At 43.7% G+C, this 17293-nt stretch overlaps 2 long non-coding RNA genes across 2 annotated transcripts in view; both read left to right on the forward strand.

Moving 5' to 3' along the window:
* The window catches only part of LOC146397887 (uncharacterized), a 419652-nt gene that overhangs the window by 306184 nt on the left and 96175 nt on the right, over window positions 1–17293 (forward strand). The window lies entirely within an intron of this gene.
* On the forward strand, window positions 4671–16276 carry LOC146397888 (uncharacterized). The gene is made up of 3 exons (XR_014825194.1): window positions 4671–4940; window positions 6058–6263; window positions 12479–16276. It is a non-coding gene; the product is annotated as an uncharacterized LOC146397888 (long non-coding RNA).

The following is a 17293-nucleotide window of genomic DNA, read 5'->3' on the forward strand; positions in this document are numbered from 1 at the left end:
TGAGTTTGCGTGTGTGTGTGTGTGTGTGTGTGTGTGTGTGTGTGTGTGTGTGTGTGTTGGGAACTTTAAATATCTAGCAGTGATCTCTTAAGGGGTCTTTTTAAATAGGTGAAATAGTCTTTTATTTCAACGTGTGTAGATTTCTAGTACTGTCTTATATGTAGGTACAGATTGCGTTCTGGAATTACTTTTCTTCTGCTTGGAGGATTTCCTTTAGCATTTTTTGCAAATCAAGTCCCCTAGTGATGAAATCATTCAGCTTTCGAATGTCTGAAAAACGCTTCTTTATTTTACCTTTTTGTGAAATATGTTTTAATACATATAGAAGTCCGAGTTTATAACTTTTTATTTTCAGTGCTCTGAGTATATTTACTTCATTGTCTCACTCTGGTCCCAGTATGAAGTCTGATGTCATTCTTATCTTGGTTTCTCTGCATGTAATGTGCTTTTTTTTTTTTTCCTCTGGCTGCTTTTTAAGATGTTCTCTTTATCTCTCTTGCGATGCAATGGGTTAAAGATCTGGTGTTGTCCCTGCAGTGGCTTGGGTCGCTACTGTGGCACAGTTTGATTCCCTGGCCCAGGAACTTCCCTATGTCTTGGGTGTGACCCTGGCATTAGGCTCCTTGAAGTTGTCTTACAGCTCAATGATAGGATGTTCCCTTTTTTTTTTTCAGTCTTTTTTTTTCCCCTCTGTGTTTTATTGTGGGTAGTAGCGGTATATCTTTAAGTTTCTTTTTTCTTTTTTTTTTTTTTTTTTGCTACAGAGTTTGATCTGTTCTTAATCCCACCAAAAGTATTTTTCATCTCAGACATAATTTTCAAGTCTAGAAGTTCCTTCTAGGTCTTGTTAGTAGTTCTGGGTCTCTACTTAATGTGTTTAACATTTGCTCTGCCTTCCTGAACATAGAAAATATGGTTATAGTAACTGTCTTAATGTTAATATGTAATGTCCTTGTCTGATTCTATCATCTATGCCCTTTTTTGGTCTGTTTCTCTTGATTGATTTTTCTCATCATTACGGATCATATTTCCCTGCTTCTTTGTGTGCCTGGTAATTTTTTATTAAATACTAGACAATACAACTTTTATCTTATTGTATGGCAGATATTTTTCTGTACCTATAAATATTTTAGAGCTTTGTTCTGCAATGTAGTTAAGTTACTTGGAAATAGTTTGATACTTTTTTCTTTTCCCTTTTTTTTTTTTTTTTTTTTTTTTTGGCTTTTTAGGGCCACACCCACAACATATGGAGGTTCCCAGGCTAGGGGTCGAATCCGAGCTGTAGCTGCCGGCCTACACCACAGCCACAACAATGCCAGATTGGAGCCGTGTCTGCGACCTACACCACAGCTCATGACAATGCCGGATCCCTCACCCACTGGGCAAGGCCAGGGATCAAACCTGTGTCCTCATGGATGCTAGTCAGACTCGCTTCCTCTGAGCCATGACGGGAACTCTAGTTTGATACTTTTATTGTTAGTTTTAAACATAGTTGAGACTAGAGTAGATTTTAATCTGGGGCTAATTTTTTCTTCACGTCTGTAGCAGTACCGTCGGAGTCTTCTGTCTGATGCCTTGTAAATTACTGGAATTCGCTGGAACCATTCCTGGTTCTAAGTGAAGCACAGAGATTACCCCGTCATTCCCCGGGGGGATTCTTTGCCCAGTCTGTTAGCGTCTTATTCGCGTGTGCTGAGCAGTACTCAGCTCAAGACGCAAGGGGGCGCGCCTGCGCATCCCCAGGCCGCTCTGTCTGACACCTTCCCTCTGGGTACTCTGTCTCCCCCTCTGGCTGCCTTGGCCCTTCTCACTCGCAGCTCCATTCAGGGAGACCACTGTCTCCACTGGGGTCTCCCCTCCTTGCGCGGTGGTCTGGGAACTCGGTCCCTGCAGTACGTTGGGACATTATTGTCTCGTCTCATTTTTCCCCTTTCTGAAGGATTAGTCTGTGCTGCCTGATGCCAGTGTCTGCGTATCATTGTTTCGTCTATTTTTTCTGGTGTTTTAGTGTTTGAAGCAGGAGCTACCTCTCGTCCTTGTTGTTCCTGGAAGCAGTTGTCTTAGAAAGTGTTTCTTAAAACTTGGGGTAAAACATAACATAAAATTTACCATTTTAGGGAGTTCCCATTGTGGCTCAGTGGTTAACGAACCCAACTAGTATCCATGAGGATGTGGGTTTGATCCTTGTCCTCCCTCAGTGTTGCCATGAGCTGTGGTGTAGGGTCTGGTCAAGGATCTGGTGTTGCCATGAGCTGTGGTGTAGGTTGCAGATGTGGCTTGGATCCCTCTTCCTGTGGCTGTGGTGTAGGCTGGCAGCTACAGCTCCCATTTGAGCCCTAGCCTGGGAACCTCCATGTGTCATGGGTGCAGCCCTAAAAAGAACAACAACAACAAAAAACTACCATTTTAAGTGTACGGTTCAGCAACATTAAGTATGGCTGACCCTTGAACAACGGACACCACCCCCCTCCCCTCAGTGGAAAATCCACGTATAGCTTTACAGCTGGCCCTCCGTGTCTGGGGTTCCTACCCACTGTGGATCATGCGGTGCTGTAGTATTTATGGAAAAAGTCCACGTGGACCCCTGCAGTTCAAACCCACGTTGTTCAAGGGTCACCTGTACATTCTCCTTGTACCATCATCACCACCATCCACCTGCACAGCCTTTTCATCTTCTCAAACTGAAACTCTGTACCCGTTAAACACTAACTCCCTTGGATTACATACTGGATATCTTGGATACTCCACTGTTGAGAGGCTGTGTTTGGTCGTCATCCTTTAAATAATGTGTAGATAATGTGTAGCTTTATTCTGAAAGGCACTTAATTTGCTGAGCACTCTTACTCCTCCCAGGTTTGTTAATAGGCTTTGTGCATGTAGGGTTTTTTGTTTGATTTGTTGTTTTTGCATTTTAGGGCCACTTCTGTGGCATATGGAAGTTCCCAGGCTAGGGGTCTAATTAGAACTGCAGCCACTGGCCTACGCCACAGCCATAGCAACGCCAGATCCGAGCCACATCTGTGACCTACACCACAGCTCACAGCAACGCCAGATCCTTAACCCGCTGAGCAAGGCTAGGGATCGAACCCATGTCCTCATGGAAACTAGTCAGGTTCATTACCACTGAGTCACGACAGGAACTCCATGTGTAGGTTTCGATGGCCTTTGCCCTGAGGCTGGCAGAGTCCTACTAACAAGCACTACCTTTTTCGCAATTAAATGACCAGGATGTTAAGGTCTCTCTGGTCTGGCTGGTCAGAACCTCAGGTGCTTCCAGCATTTTGAGATGTCCAAACTCTTCACTCATCTCACAGCCCCTCGGGAGCAGGTCTCTGCCAGGTCCAGTCCTGCTCACCCACAGCGGAGTACTGGGCTGAGCTGGGAGGAGCTTCTCTGCCCATTTCTGGAGCCCCTTCTCATGGGGGAGTCCTCCTCTCTTTACCCTGCCCCATGGGTGCCAGCCACCTCAGCATGCCAGTCAGTCTCTCTTATTTGTCCCCATTGAGAACCTCCCTGCTTGTGGGACCACTCCCCTAAGCCCCAGGAGGGAAAGTGTCCCCAGGCAGAAAGCTATGGCGAGTCTGCACTCACCTCACGTCTCACTTTCCTTGAGGACTGTAGTCCTGTGATGGTTCTTATCCAAGGTCTGGAAGCAGTTGCTTCATATTTGTCCAGTTTTATATTATTTCATTGTGAAGGAAGAAGTCCCATATCTGTTCTTCCATTCTGACCAGACCTGAAAGTCCTGGGGGGCATTTCAAAAGCAGGATGTCTAGGAGTTCCCGTCGTGGCTCAGTGGTTAACGAATCTGACTAGGAACCATGAGGTTGCGGGTTCGATCCCTGGCCTCGCTCAGTGGGTTAAGGATCTGGCCTTGCCGTGAGCTGTGGTGTAGGTTGCAGACGCGGCTCGGATCCTACATTGCTGTGGCTGTGGCTGTGGCTGGCACCTCCAGCTCTGATTAGACCCCTAGCCTGGGACCCTCCATATGCCACAGGAGCAGCCCAAGAAATGGCAAAAAGCCAAAAAAACAAAAACAAACAAAAAAAAAAAACACAACAAAAAAAAAACCCACAAAAGCGGGATGTCTAACAGGCCATTTGAAAATACAAATCACCCCTTCCCAACCCTCCCACTTCTCCGTGACAGCATCTATCGCGGTTAATCTGTGTGAGCTGAGGTCCTGCGCGTGGACAAGGTTGGGGAGGAGTTTCAGGACTCGGTGAGCTGCAGAGCAGAGCAGCAGACACCTGGAGCAAGAGTTGATCTAAGGACAGAAACCCCGTGGAACTTGCTAGTATGTTTAGGGGAAATTCGGATTTTGACAGGGCAAGGCAAAAAAAAAAAAAAAAAAAAGATTCAACTTAAACTTGCGTGAGGCAGAGATCCAAGAAAGCCTGCTGACACCTCAGTTACCTTTATATTCCCCGTATCGCACCTGACAGGGGCTTCCACTTAGAAAAGAGTAAGACGTTATCACAGGAACACAGCGAATAAATGCATGAAATGAGATTATGTTCTCACTTCGGAGGCAAAAGAGGGTAGTGACCTCTGTGTTTCCGTAATTTTTTTTCTCAAGCGGTCAAAGGATTTTAGATTTAAGTTCTGCCGTCAAACTCTCTTATATCCTAGTGCTCCCTCCCCCCACCCCTGTGCCACACTCTAAAAGAGGGTGGCTTTTTCCGTCTCAAAAAGCCTCTGCGTGTCAGGGCGGCCCCACCGCCCCGAGCAGGTCCCTGGCGGTCTGGAGCGGCAGCCTGGCGGGGACCGGGTACCCGAGCCCGCGCTTCCTTGGCGGGGCAGGTGGCGGAAAAGGGCCTGGGGGGGGGGGGGGGAGAGGAAAGGACCATGACTGTACCGAATGGAATCTACGACGTGTCTCCAGTGTCTGCTGCTCTGAACCAAAGCCCGGCAGGCTCTGCCAGCGGGGGACCAAGCCGGTGAGCGTGGAGCCCAGAGAGCGCCTAATATGGCATTGCCATCTCTGGCCCAGCAGACAGCGGGGAGCGGGGAACCTGGGCTTGGGGGGCCGGCCCTGGGGCCCCGGGCCGCCCTGCTTTCGTGCCTTCTCGCTGCCCTTCTCACTTTGGCCTTGTCAGCAACTCCCTCCCTCCCTTCCTGGGCCGGCAGGACCAGAGCTGTGCCCCGGCCCCAAGTTCCTGAGTCCGCGGCGGCCACAGAGCCACGTCCTCCTGGCGCTGAGTTGGGGGGGGGTGGGGGGCGGGGGGCGGGGAGGGCGGAGCCCGCAGAGCGCGGTCCCCGCAGATAAGAAACTGGGAAGGGGACGACGGGGAGGCGAGCCTGGAGCTCAGATGCAGGAGATGCTGGAAACTCCTTCCGCCTTCTTGCCAGTTGTTACCACACTGATCCTAAAAATAGTCTCTAAACCCCAGGAAGCAACTAGAGGAGAAATCCACTTTTTTTTTTTTTTCAAATATATTTTATTTAAAAAAAATTTATTATAGTTGATTTACAGCGTTGTGTCAATTTCTGCTGTACAGGAAAGCGACCCGATTTTATATATATATGTGTGTGTGTGTGTGTGTGTGTGTGTGTGTGTGTGATATTCTTTTTCTCACATTATCCTCCGTCATGTTCCACCGCAAGTGCTTAGATATAGTTCCTGTGCTATACAGCAGCGTCTCATTGCCTATCAGGACTGGTTTATTTTTAAATCTTTAACTGTTAGAGTGGCTGTAGGACACTCCGAGTTTCTGGCTGTCACACCCTCTGGTGTGCGCTGGAGCGAAGGAAACAACTGGCAGCTTGTGCCCCCCCCCCCAAAAAGAGGGCAGCAGATAGACACAGGAGCCTAAAATGAATAAACCCATCGGGCCTAACGAATGTAGCGCTGCTCCCATTTTTACTGCCATGTTTCCTCACAGCCTGAACATGGCCAGGGTTTAGGGTCTTGGAGTGGAGCGGCTGTGAGTTTAATGCCTGGCTGATGGCTTGTCTTGAGTGAGCATCGCTCTGGCTGCATATTGCCCAGCTGATCCAGGACCGCAAGGGGGGAATGCATCTGAAATAGAACCCTTCCCTGCTTCCCTGTCGCAGGCTCCTGTCCTTAGGGTGTCCAGTTGATGTCATCACTCAGCCGGAGTCTGCGGGGCCCAGGAGAACCTGCGGACGCTGCTCATCCACAGGCTGAGAGCTTAGTCCTCGCTCAGAGGGTCTCAACTGTGTCCTACTCAGAATCCCTGGATGTATTTCGGCATCCTATGACCAGCACCCCCAGACCTACTCAATCAGACTCCTGAGAGGTGAGATCCACACTATAGACTCAAATTCTGAGGTCCTAAACCCTATGTGACTGTATCTGGAAGTAGAGCCTTTAAGGAGGCAGAACCCTGATCCAAGGGATGGTGTTCTTACAAGATAAGGAAGAGACAGAGTTCCCTTGTGGTGCAGAGGGTTAAGGACCCAGCGTTGTCAGTGCCGTGGCGTGGGTTTGATCCCTGGCCGGGGAAATTTCATATGTCAAAGGCACAGCCAAAAAGAAAAAAAGAAATGGAAGAGACACAGAGACACACATAGTGCATAGAAAAAAGCTCCTATGAGGATGTAGTGAGAAGGCAGCTGTTTGCAAGCCAAGGAGAGAGGCTGCAGGAGAAACCAAATGTGCAGACACCTCCAGCCAGGATCTGCAACAGCCAGCTCCCGGAACTGTAGAGAATTTTTTTTTTTTTTTTTTTTTTTTTGTCTTTTTAGGGCCTCACCTGCGACATATGGAGGTTCCCAGGCTCGGGGTCAGATGGGAGCTGTAGCTGCCAGCCTACACCACAACTACAGCAACATCAGATCCGAGCAGCATCTGCGACCTACACCACAGCTCATGTGATGGATCCCTGACCCACTGAGCAAGACCAGGGATTGAACCTGCGTCCTCATGGAGGCTAGTTAGATTCGTTTCCACTGAGCCATGATGGGAACTCCGAGAATAAATTTCTTATTTAAATTGGCCAGTGTGTGATATTTTGCTATGGCAGTCCTTGAAAATCCAGCGTCAGCATTTTTCCTTCTTCAAAATAACGTTGGCTATTCTAAGTTTTTTGCATTTTCAATTTAGAAACAGATTTGTCATTTTCTACACAAACCCTGCTGGGGGTTGCAGGACTGCATTGAATCTATGGATCAGCTTTGGAAGAATAAATACCTGAACAATGTTGATTCTTCCAATTCCTAAATGTGATATATCGTCATTAATTTAGGTCATCTTTAATTTCTCTCATCAATGTTTTATAGTTTTCAGTCTGGTCTTTCATAGCTTTCTTTACATGGGTCCCTAAATATTCTATGTATTCTAACACTACTGGAAATGCTATTTTTAGACTTCATTTTCTAAAAAATCCAGTTTTTGCGGCATACAAATATAACCTTTGTATATTGACTTTGTATCCTGTAACCTTGATAAATGTTACTAATCTCGTAGTAGTTTTTTTTTATTTTTAGAATCTTCTATGTAGACAACCATGTCTGCAAATAAAGACAATTTTTTTTACTTTTCCCCCTCTGATTAATATTATGCCTTTCATTTTTTACTTAACACACTGGCTAGGACTCCTATAAAAGACATTGTCACCTTGTTCCTAGTTTCAGGGGAAGAGAATTTAGGCTTTCACCATTAGTATGATGTTGCAGTAAGGTTTTTTGGTTTTGTTTTTTTGTCTTTTTGTCTTTTTAGGGCCGCACCCACGGCACATGGAAGTTCCCAGGCTAGAAGTCTAATCAGAGCTGGTGCTGCCGGCCTATTCCAGAGTCACAGCATCGCCGGATCCGAGCTGCATCTGCGACCCACACCACAGCTCACAGCAATGCCAGATCCTTAACCCACTGAACGAGGCTAGGGATCGAACCCACAACTTCAGGGTTACTAGTTGGATTCATTTTCGCTGTGCCAGGACAGGAACTCCTTAGCAGTTAGTTTTCCATTCGATGCCCTTTATCCAGTTAGGGAAGTTTTCCTTCATATTCCTAGTTTGTTGAGAGAGTTTCGTGGGGTTTTTTTAATCATCAATAGATGTTGAATAGATTGTCAGAGTTTTCATGATCGTATGATTTTTCTCTTTTATTATGTTAATGTGATAAGGCGCATTGATTTTCAAGTGTTGAACCTCCAATAAACCCTATTTATTCAAGATGTATATATTTATATATTGCTGGATTATATTTGATAATAATCTACGGAAGACATTTGCATCTGTGTTCATGAGGGAGCCCAGTCTAGGGATTTATTTGTTGGAATGTCTTTTTTCAGGATGTGGTATTAGGGTTTTGTTGACCTTGTTAAAATGAATTGCAAAGCGTTCCCTTTTGTAAAAGAGTTTGTGTAATGTTGGTATTATTTCTTTGTTAAACGTTTGCCAAGTTGGATTTATCTCTGTGAAAAAGTTTTTTTATAATGAATATATTTAAAATATATAGGACTATTTCCATTTTCAATTTCTTTTTGAGTCAGTTATGGTATTTTGTGTCTATCAAGGAAGTTCATCAAAATTGTCAAATTTGTTGGGATAAAGTTTTTTTTTTTTTTTTTAACTTTCCCTTTCTGATATTTCTCTCTCTCTCCTTTTTTTTTTTTTTTTTTTTTGGCCATACCTGCAGCATGTGGAAACTCCCAGGCCAGGGATGGATCCTGCGCTGCCGTTGTGACTTATGCCACAGATGCCGCAATGCTGGATCCTTAACCTGCTGTGCCACAAGAGAACTTTCAAAGTTGTTTAAATATTTCCTTATTATCCTTTTAATATGTAAAGGACCAATAGATACTTCTTCATTCCTACTATTGGTTATTTGTATTTTCTTTTTCTTCATTAGTTTTGGCAATTTATCAGTTTTACTAATCTTCTCAGGGAACCAACTTTTGGCTTTGTTAATTTTTTCTATTGTTTATTGCTCTTCTTCTTCTAGTTTTCTAGATCATTGGTTTTAAACGTATTGTCTTTCCTATTGCATGCATTTAAATGATAAATTTCCCTCTAAGGCCTGCTCTAGTTACATCTTACAAATTTTGATATGTTATGTTTTCATTTTCATTCAGTTCAAAATATGTTTTAAATTCCCTTATGAGATCTTCTTTGATCCATGGATTATTTAGAAATGTATTTACCCCAATATTTGAAGTTTTTCTAAATCTTTTTGTGATATAATTCAATTATATTGAACTGTTGTGACCTAATGTAATTCAATTGTGATCTGAGAACCTACTTTGTATGATCTGAATCCTTCTAAATGTATTGAGATTTGTTTTATGGCCTAGTTTATGAGCCATGTTGGTGAATATACTTGAGTCTGTGCTGCCAGAGGAGGATTTGAAACATCAAAGATGAATCCAGGGGCAAAGGGCGGCCAAGGCGGTGAGGGCTGCAGCACGGAGTGTGCGGCTGAGGGGAGGAGGAGGCTGAAACTAGTGAAATTAATTTTGGCAATATATTTTATTTAACCCAGCATATCAAAAATAATACGTCAACATATGATTAGCAGAAACACTACTGAGATATATTCCATCCTCTTTAAAAAAAATGCTAAAGGAGTACCTGTCATGGCTCAGCGGTAATGAATCTGACTAGCACCCGTGAAGAGGCGGGTTCAATCCCTGGCCTTGCTCAGTGGGTTAAGATTCCAGCGTTGCCATGAGCTGTGGCGTAGGTCACAGACAGGGCTCGGATCCCGTGGTGCTGTGGCTGTGGTGTAGGCTGGCACTGCACCTCCGACGCGACCCCTGGCCTGGGAATGTCCATATGCCATGGGCGCGGCCCTAAAAAAAAAAGAAAAAAGACAAACAAATAAACAAATGCTAAACCTAGCCAACAACATGCAAAGCATCCACATTTCAAAGCCCAGTAGCCACATGTGGTCAGTGGCTCAGGCTGTGGAATTGGGCAGTACCGGTTGAGACCCTACCTTTATTTTATGTATGAATAACAAGTATCTTTTGAATTTTACTTGAATTTTCTAGGAATACGTTACCATACAAATAGACTGTATGGTAGACCATACAGTAGACCGTACTTTGACTGTACTTGGTTGCTGTTGTTTTTTCTGAACATCATGAAGAGCTGTTTAACATTTTGGAAAATATCCAACAGCACCCTGATTCACCATGTCTGAATCGCACCACCACACACCCAGATCAGCCCCGTTTGTAGCTGTCACGCTCATGGTCTGAGTGCTTCACTCCTCTGTCTCGAGGTCTAGTTTATCTGTGCCTGAGCATCTACTTACTGAAATACATATTATTTTGTAGCACGTTCCTTTTATTTCTTCTAGTATTATGGTTGACCATTATATTGATTTATTGTTCCCTTTTTGGCCGCACACACGGCATGAGGAAGTTCCTGGGCCGGGAATCAAACCTTTGCCACAGGCGTGACTCGAGCCACAGCAGTGACAATGCCAGATCCTGAACCCACTGCTCCACCAAGGGAATTCTGAAATTGATTTTTTTTAATTATGCAGTATAGGTGGCTTATAGCATGTGTAAATTTCTTCTCAGGTGACTATAAGAGATATTTAAATATATCCAACTAATATTAAATGTAAACATCATGTAAATATTGGTTATAAGTAAAGATATAAGAAGTACTAGTTATTAAGAGGAATATCGGCCCAGTGGGGGAGGCAGAGGAAATACCCGCAGGCTGTACAGCCGAGGAGGGGCCCTGATTTGGTTTTGTCCCACCCTGTCTGGAAACAGAACAGAAATCAGAACTGGTCTCCACTGTTGTCATGGAGAAAAGGGACAGATAATTTACTTTATTTGCTTTTTTATATGAAAGCCACCCCAAAATATCCCTGATTGTAGAAAACTTGGTGATGCCTTCAGATTATCCTCTAAGGTAAAGCCCTTCCCAGCAAATATCTCCTACCATGTAAAATGACTTTATAAATGCCATTTTCCCCCCTTACTAAACCAGATATTTCAACTATCAGGACCTCCTTTCATCCTCTCATCTCGGAATCCATTTCCGGGTCTTAATCTAATTCCATCCACCAGCATCTTTCAAGTTCCCGGCTCTGAGAAGTTCCCTCTTACAGTTGGGTGCAGCAGTTAATGGTTCATCCAAAGATTCAGACTATTATTCGATGCAATCACCTGGTCCCTTGTTACGCAGCAAAGGGCTACAGAGGAAAATACATTTTAGGCTTTTACATTTTTCTCAATGGCAATAAAAATAAAAGAACACTGATCTTTAGGTGTAGTAACTAAAACAAAAGAAACATTTATTGCCAGGATATTATAAATTCCAAATTTCTCAGAACTTTTAGCTCTTATTTTCTAGTTTGTTTTACCCTGAAGTGAGAGGCCAGTGAAGACAGGGGACCTCTGCTTGAGCACAGGGCCTGTCCCCACCATCATGCCTGCCCGCGGTGAATGAGCAGTGGGTATTTATTGATTAAGTTGACCTGTGTGTCTGTCGCTTGGTTGTACGTCTCGAGGGACTAGTAATGGCCCCCATTGACCCGGTGGCACTTCTTATGGGCCAGGCCCTGGGCCAACTGTTTGAATCCTTCAAGGTGGGAGTTACTGCCCATATTTTATGGATGAGGAAAGATGAATCTTTCTGCTGCAAATGCAGGCCTGAGGATTACATGCCGTCACTAACTAAATGTGGTTGAGCTAATTTAGGTTTTAGGCTCATCTGTTTTTCAAAACAATGGCCAATTCAGCTGTCCTAACCACAGGATGGTGATCTCACCATCTCCTTTCCGGGCCCTGACTCGACAAACTTTGTCCAGCACCTGCCCCAGGCAGGACCTGGGAGACTAATCAAAGCCTCTCGTCCTGGGTGATGTGAGCTGGGCCTGGGGTGTGAGATGGGAAACCCTGTTCCCCCAAAGTACTGCTCCGTATCTGAGGGCCAAGTTATTGAACTGCCAGAAAGCAGGGGTCTCAATGAGCCAAGCTCCAGTGAAGGCCAAGGTCCTCTGGCTACTTATGCATTGGAATCGCCAGAGGCCAGGCCTGGGCTTTCTCCTCGGTGGGTAGGGGAATCAGGCAAATTGTGGCCTAGACACTTGCCACGTGCGCCAAGGTTGAGGACCCAGGTACCTGCAGACGTTGGCCACTTGGGCAACTGAATCGATCACATGCGAACCAGGCCAGGAAGGGCTTTCCTTGAGAAGCGCCCGGGTTACCTTCCTCCCCGCAGTCAGGGACCTATGTGGGGACAAGCAGTGGTTGGGACAGCAAGCTCCAGCACTCACTTCTGGGTGACCGTGGGCAAGCTACACTGACCTTGCAATGCCTCAGTTTCCTCATCTGTAAGATGGGAACATAAGAGTACTCTCTTCACAAGCCTGTTGTGAGAATGAGGAGTTCATACATATGAGGCACCAATAAAAGTGCCTGGCGCCTGGTCGGTGCTAGATGGATGTAGCTGTTGTTAGAAGCTGCTTATCAGGTTCTGCCTCTCCTGTCTCCAGACACTCAAGCACAGCAAAGAAGGAAACCTCAGCCTTTCTTCCTCTCTGCTAGGCTGAGAGGCCTCCTCTGGACAGATAGTCCTGCCCGGTGTGGATGGAACCTGCGGTCATGGACGTAGGAATCCTGGCCAAGGCCTAACCAACAAGGACCATCCTGGAGCCCCGCAAAGGACCCCTTGAATTACGCAATCTCGTCTGCACAGGTCTCACTCATTTTTCTAGCCCTCTGCCTTTTCAGCACTTTCTGAGTCTTTACTCTTTTTTTTTTTTTTTTTTGGCTTGTTTGTTTCAGGTTTACATAAATCTCAGGATGAAATCTGTACATTGGCAAAGATTTAATGTCACATGTAGGAGCTCCCCTTGTGGCTCAGTGGAAATGAATCCTCTAGTATCCTTGAAGACGCAGGGCCTGGCCTCGCTCAGTGGGTTAAGGATCTGGGGTTACCATGAGCTGTGGTGTAGGGTGCAGACAAGACTCAGATCCCATATTGCTGTGGCTGTGGTGTAGGCCAGCAGCTGTAGCTCTGATTGGACCCCTAGCCTGGGAACTTCTACATACCACAGGTGGTGCCCTAAAAACAAAAAGCAAAAAAAAAAAAATAATAATAATAATGTCACATGTAGTATGAAAATTATAGCACACTTTCTTCACTTTAAAAGAATATTTTGTAGAGATTTATTTTCCCCTTGATTTGTACCATAATGTATTTGCATGTGTATACATAATTTCTATATGTCAATTTACAATCTCATCAGCAATGCCTTAGAACAATTTTAATCAAATTTTTTCTCTTTTTTTTGAGGTGTAGTTGATTTAAAATATCATGTTTCAAGTGTACAGCATAGCGATTATTCTTGCAGGTTACACTCCGTCGTAGGTAATTATAGGACAAGGGGTATGATTCCTGTGCCATGTGGTGTATCCTTGACACACTACTTTCCAGTTTGTGGGGCTCCCCACCCTGGAGGTATGGGGTTACTTACATCGCATAATCGCCCCTCCTACCTCTTGATGTGGCCTCCTCTTCTCTTCTGGAGAAGGATATCTTTTTGCAAGTTTCCAGTCCATTTGGTTGAAGGTTGCTCAGCATTTGGTTGTAATCTTGTTTTTATGAGAGTAGGTGAGCTCCAGTCCTTCTGTTCCACCATCTGAATCCCGTCTCCTGTGTGGTGTATCCTTGTTGTTGATCTATTTTATATACAGTGGTTTGTATCTGTTAATTCCAAACTTCTAATTTGTCCTCCCCTCTTCCCTCTCTCATGTGATAACTATGTGTGTGAGTCTGTTTCTATCTTGCATATACATTCATTTGTATTATATTTTAGATTTCACATATGTGATATCACACAATATTTGTCTTTCTCTGACTTAGACTTAATTTATTAAGCATAATATTCTCTAGGTCCATCCACATTGCTGCATGTGGTTCTTTCTTCCTTCCTTCTTTATTTCCGGGGCCGCACTTGTGGCATATGTACGTTCCCAGGCTAGGGGTTGAAATTGGAGCTACAGCTGCTGACCTGTGCCACAGCCGTGCGGGATCTGAGCCACGTCTGTGAACTGCACCACAGCTCACGGCAACGCCGATCCCCAACCCACTGAGTGAGGCCAGGGATTGAACCTGCATCCTCATGGATACTAGTTGGATTTCTTTCTGCTGTGCAACAATGGGAATTCCTGCAAATGGTGCTTTCATTCTTCTTTATGGATGAATATTATTCCATTATAAACACATACACACACATATATACACACACACATAGATAAAGCACATCTTTTCTTTCTTTTGGCTACACCTAAGGCATATGGAAGTTCCTTGGCCAGTGACTCAACCCGTGCCACAGCAGGATTGACTCAAGCCATTGCAGTGACAGTGATGGGTCCTTCACCCGCTGTACAAGAGAACTCTTATATACCATGTCTCCTTAATCCAATCATCTGCTAATGGGCACTTGGCTGTTTCATGTCTTGGCTATTGTAAATAGTGCTTCTATGAATGTTGGGGTGCATATACCTTTTCATGTTTTTCCAGCTATTTACCTAGGACTGAATTGCTGGATCATACGGTAGTTCTATTTTAACTTTTTGAGGAATCTCTATACTGTTTAGTGGCTGCACTCATTTGCATCACATTCCCACCAACAGTGTATGAGGGCTCCCTTTTTCCCACACTCTCTCCAACGTTATAGACTTTTAATGATAGCCTTCTGACCAGTGTGAGGTAATGCTTCAATGTGACTTTTATTTACATTTCTCTGTTGATTAGTAGTGCTGAGCATCTTTTCATGTACTTACTAGCTATCTATACATCTTCTTTAGAAGAATGTCTTCTGCCCATTTTTTGATTGGATTGTTTGGTTTTGATATTGAAGTGTGTGAGTGGTTCTGTAGTTTGGATATTAACCCCTTGCTGGTTGCCATAGCGCAGATATTTTCTCCCATTCTGTAGGTTGATCGTTTCCTTGGCTGTGCAAAAGCTTCTAAGTTTAATGAGGTCCCATTTATTTTTGTCTTACTTCCTTTTGCCCTGGGAGACTGATCCGAGAGAATATTGCTACAATTTATATCAGAGTGTTTTGCCTGTGTCCTCCTCTAGGAGCTTTGTGGTTTCCTATCTTACATTTAGGTTTTTAAACCATTTTGAGTTTATTTTTGCATATGGTGTGAGGGAATGTTCTAACCTCATTGTTTTACATGGAGCTGTCCAGTTTTCCCTGCACCCCTTGTTGAAGTGACTGTCTTTTCTCCAATGTATATTCTTGCCTCCTTTGTTGTATGTTAATTGACCACAGGTACATGGGTTGATTTCTGGACTCTCCTCTACTCTCTTCCATTGATTTGTCTTTTTTTTGTGCCAATACCATGCTGGTTTTATTTTCCCCTTTTTTTCCAGCTGCACCTGCAGCATGTGGACATTCCCAGGTTAGGGGGGCGAATTGGAGCTGTGGGTGAGGCCTATGTCACAGCCACACTGGATCTGCGCTTCGCCTGCAACCTACACTGCAGCTTGTGGCAATGCCAAATCCTTAACCCACTGAATGAGGCCAGGGTGTGAACGCACATCTTCAAGGACACTATGTTGGTTTCTTAATCCCCTGAATCACAAAGGGAACTTGTACCATGCAGTTTTGATTACTGTATCTTCGTTGTATAGCCTGAAGTCTGGGAGCATTAGATCTCCAGCTTTATTCTTTTATTTAAGTATTGCTCTGGCAACTTGGAGTCTTTGTGGTTCCATATACATTTTAGGATTATTTGCTTCAATTCTTTGAAAAATGTCCTGGGTATTTTGAAAGGAATTGCATGAAATCTGTAGATTGCTTTGAGTAGTATGACCATTTAGTAATAGTAATTCTTCCAATCCAAGAGCATGGGATATCTTTCCATTTCTTTGAATAATCTTTAATTCCTTCTTCAGTATTTTATAGTTTTCAGAATATAGGTTTTTCACATCCTTGGTTAAATTTATTCCTAAGGATTTTATTCTTTTTGGTGTAATTTTAAAGGAGAGTAGTTTTTTTTTTTTTTCTACATTCTCTGATATATCAATATTAGTGTATAGAAATGCAACATAATGGGAGTTCCTGTCATGGCTCAGTGGTTAACGAATCCTACTAGGAACCATGAGGTTGTGGGTTCAATCCCTGGCCTTTCTCAGTGGGTTAAGGATCCAGCACTGCTGTGAGCTGTGGTGTAGATTGCAGACGCAGCTCGGATCCTGCATTGCTGTGGCTCTGGCGTAGGCCGCCAGCTACAGCTCCGATTGGACCCCTAGCCTGGGAACCTCCATATGCTGTGGGAGTGGCCCAAAAAATGGCAAAAAGACAAAAAGACAAAAAAAAAAAAAAGAAATGCAACATATTTCTGTATATTGACCTTGTATATTGCAACATTGTTAATTAGAATAGTTTTGGGGTGGGACTTCATGTCCTCTGCAAATAGTGAAATTTTGTTTCTTCTAACTTAAATGCACTTTCTTATTCTTGTCTGATTGCTATGGCTAGTATTGCCAACACTAGGTCAAGTAGAAATGGCCAAGAGTGATCATCCTTGTCTTCTTCCTGAATTTAGTGGGGAGGCTTTCAAATTTAATCCATTGAGTATGATGCTGGTGGTGGGTTTGTCATAAATGGCCTTTATTATATTATGTTCCATCTATACCCACTTTGATGAGAGGGTTTTTTTTTTTTTTAAGTCATGAATGGATGTTGAATTTTGCCCAATGCTTTTTCTGCATTTATTGAGATGATCATGTATTGTCTTTTGTTAAGGCAGTGTATCACATTGATTTTCATTTTCTCTTTGCTTCAGTTTGGATATTTTTGCTCTTTTCAAATTCACTGTTTTTTTATTCTATAGAGCCCAAGTATTATTAACCTAACACTGTGAATTTTTATTTCAGATTTTTCATCTCTGGAAATCTTTTTTTTTTTTTGCGACACCTATGGCATATGGAAGTTCCCAGGTCAGGGATCGAATCTGAGCCACAGCTGCAGCAACACCAGATCCTTAACCCACTGTGTAATAGTGAGAATGCCCTATAAATATTTTCTTTATATCTTCAATTCCTTTTCTCATGTTTTTCCACAAATCCTTGAGTATATTTTAATAGCCATTTAAAAGTCATTATCTGCTAATTTGACTACCTCTGCCATTTCTGGATTTTTTTAAAATGGATTTTTCTACTATGTATGGACCACATTCTTCCTCTTGGAGTGGATGCTAGATATTGTACATTATATTGCTGAGTGATTGGAATTGTTGCTTCTTTTAAAGAGTGTCGTTTTCTGTTGTTGTTGTCATTTTGGGGGCCGTCAGTTAAACTTTTTGCAGATCAACTTGACCCCTTCAGAATTTGTTTTGTTA

This window comes from Sus scrofa, chromosome 13 (assembly GCF_054392235.1).
Source record: "Sus scrofa isolate SSC_HxYL_T2T_F1_AM1 chromosome 13, Sscrofa_HxYL_maternal_Yorkshire_Landrace_v2.0, whole genome shotgun sequence".
NCBI lineage: Eukaryota > Metazoa > Chordata > Mammalia > Artiodactyla > Suidae > Sus > Sus scrofa.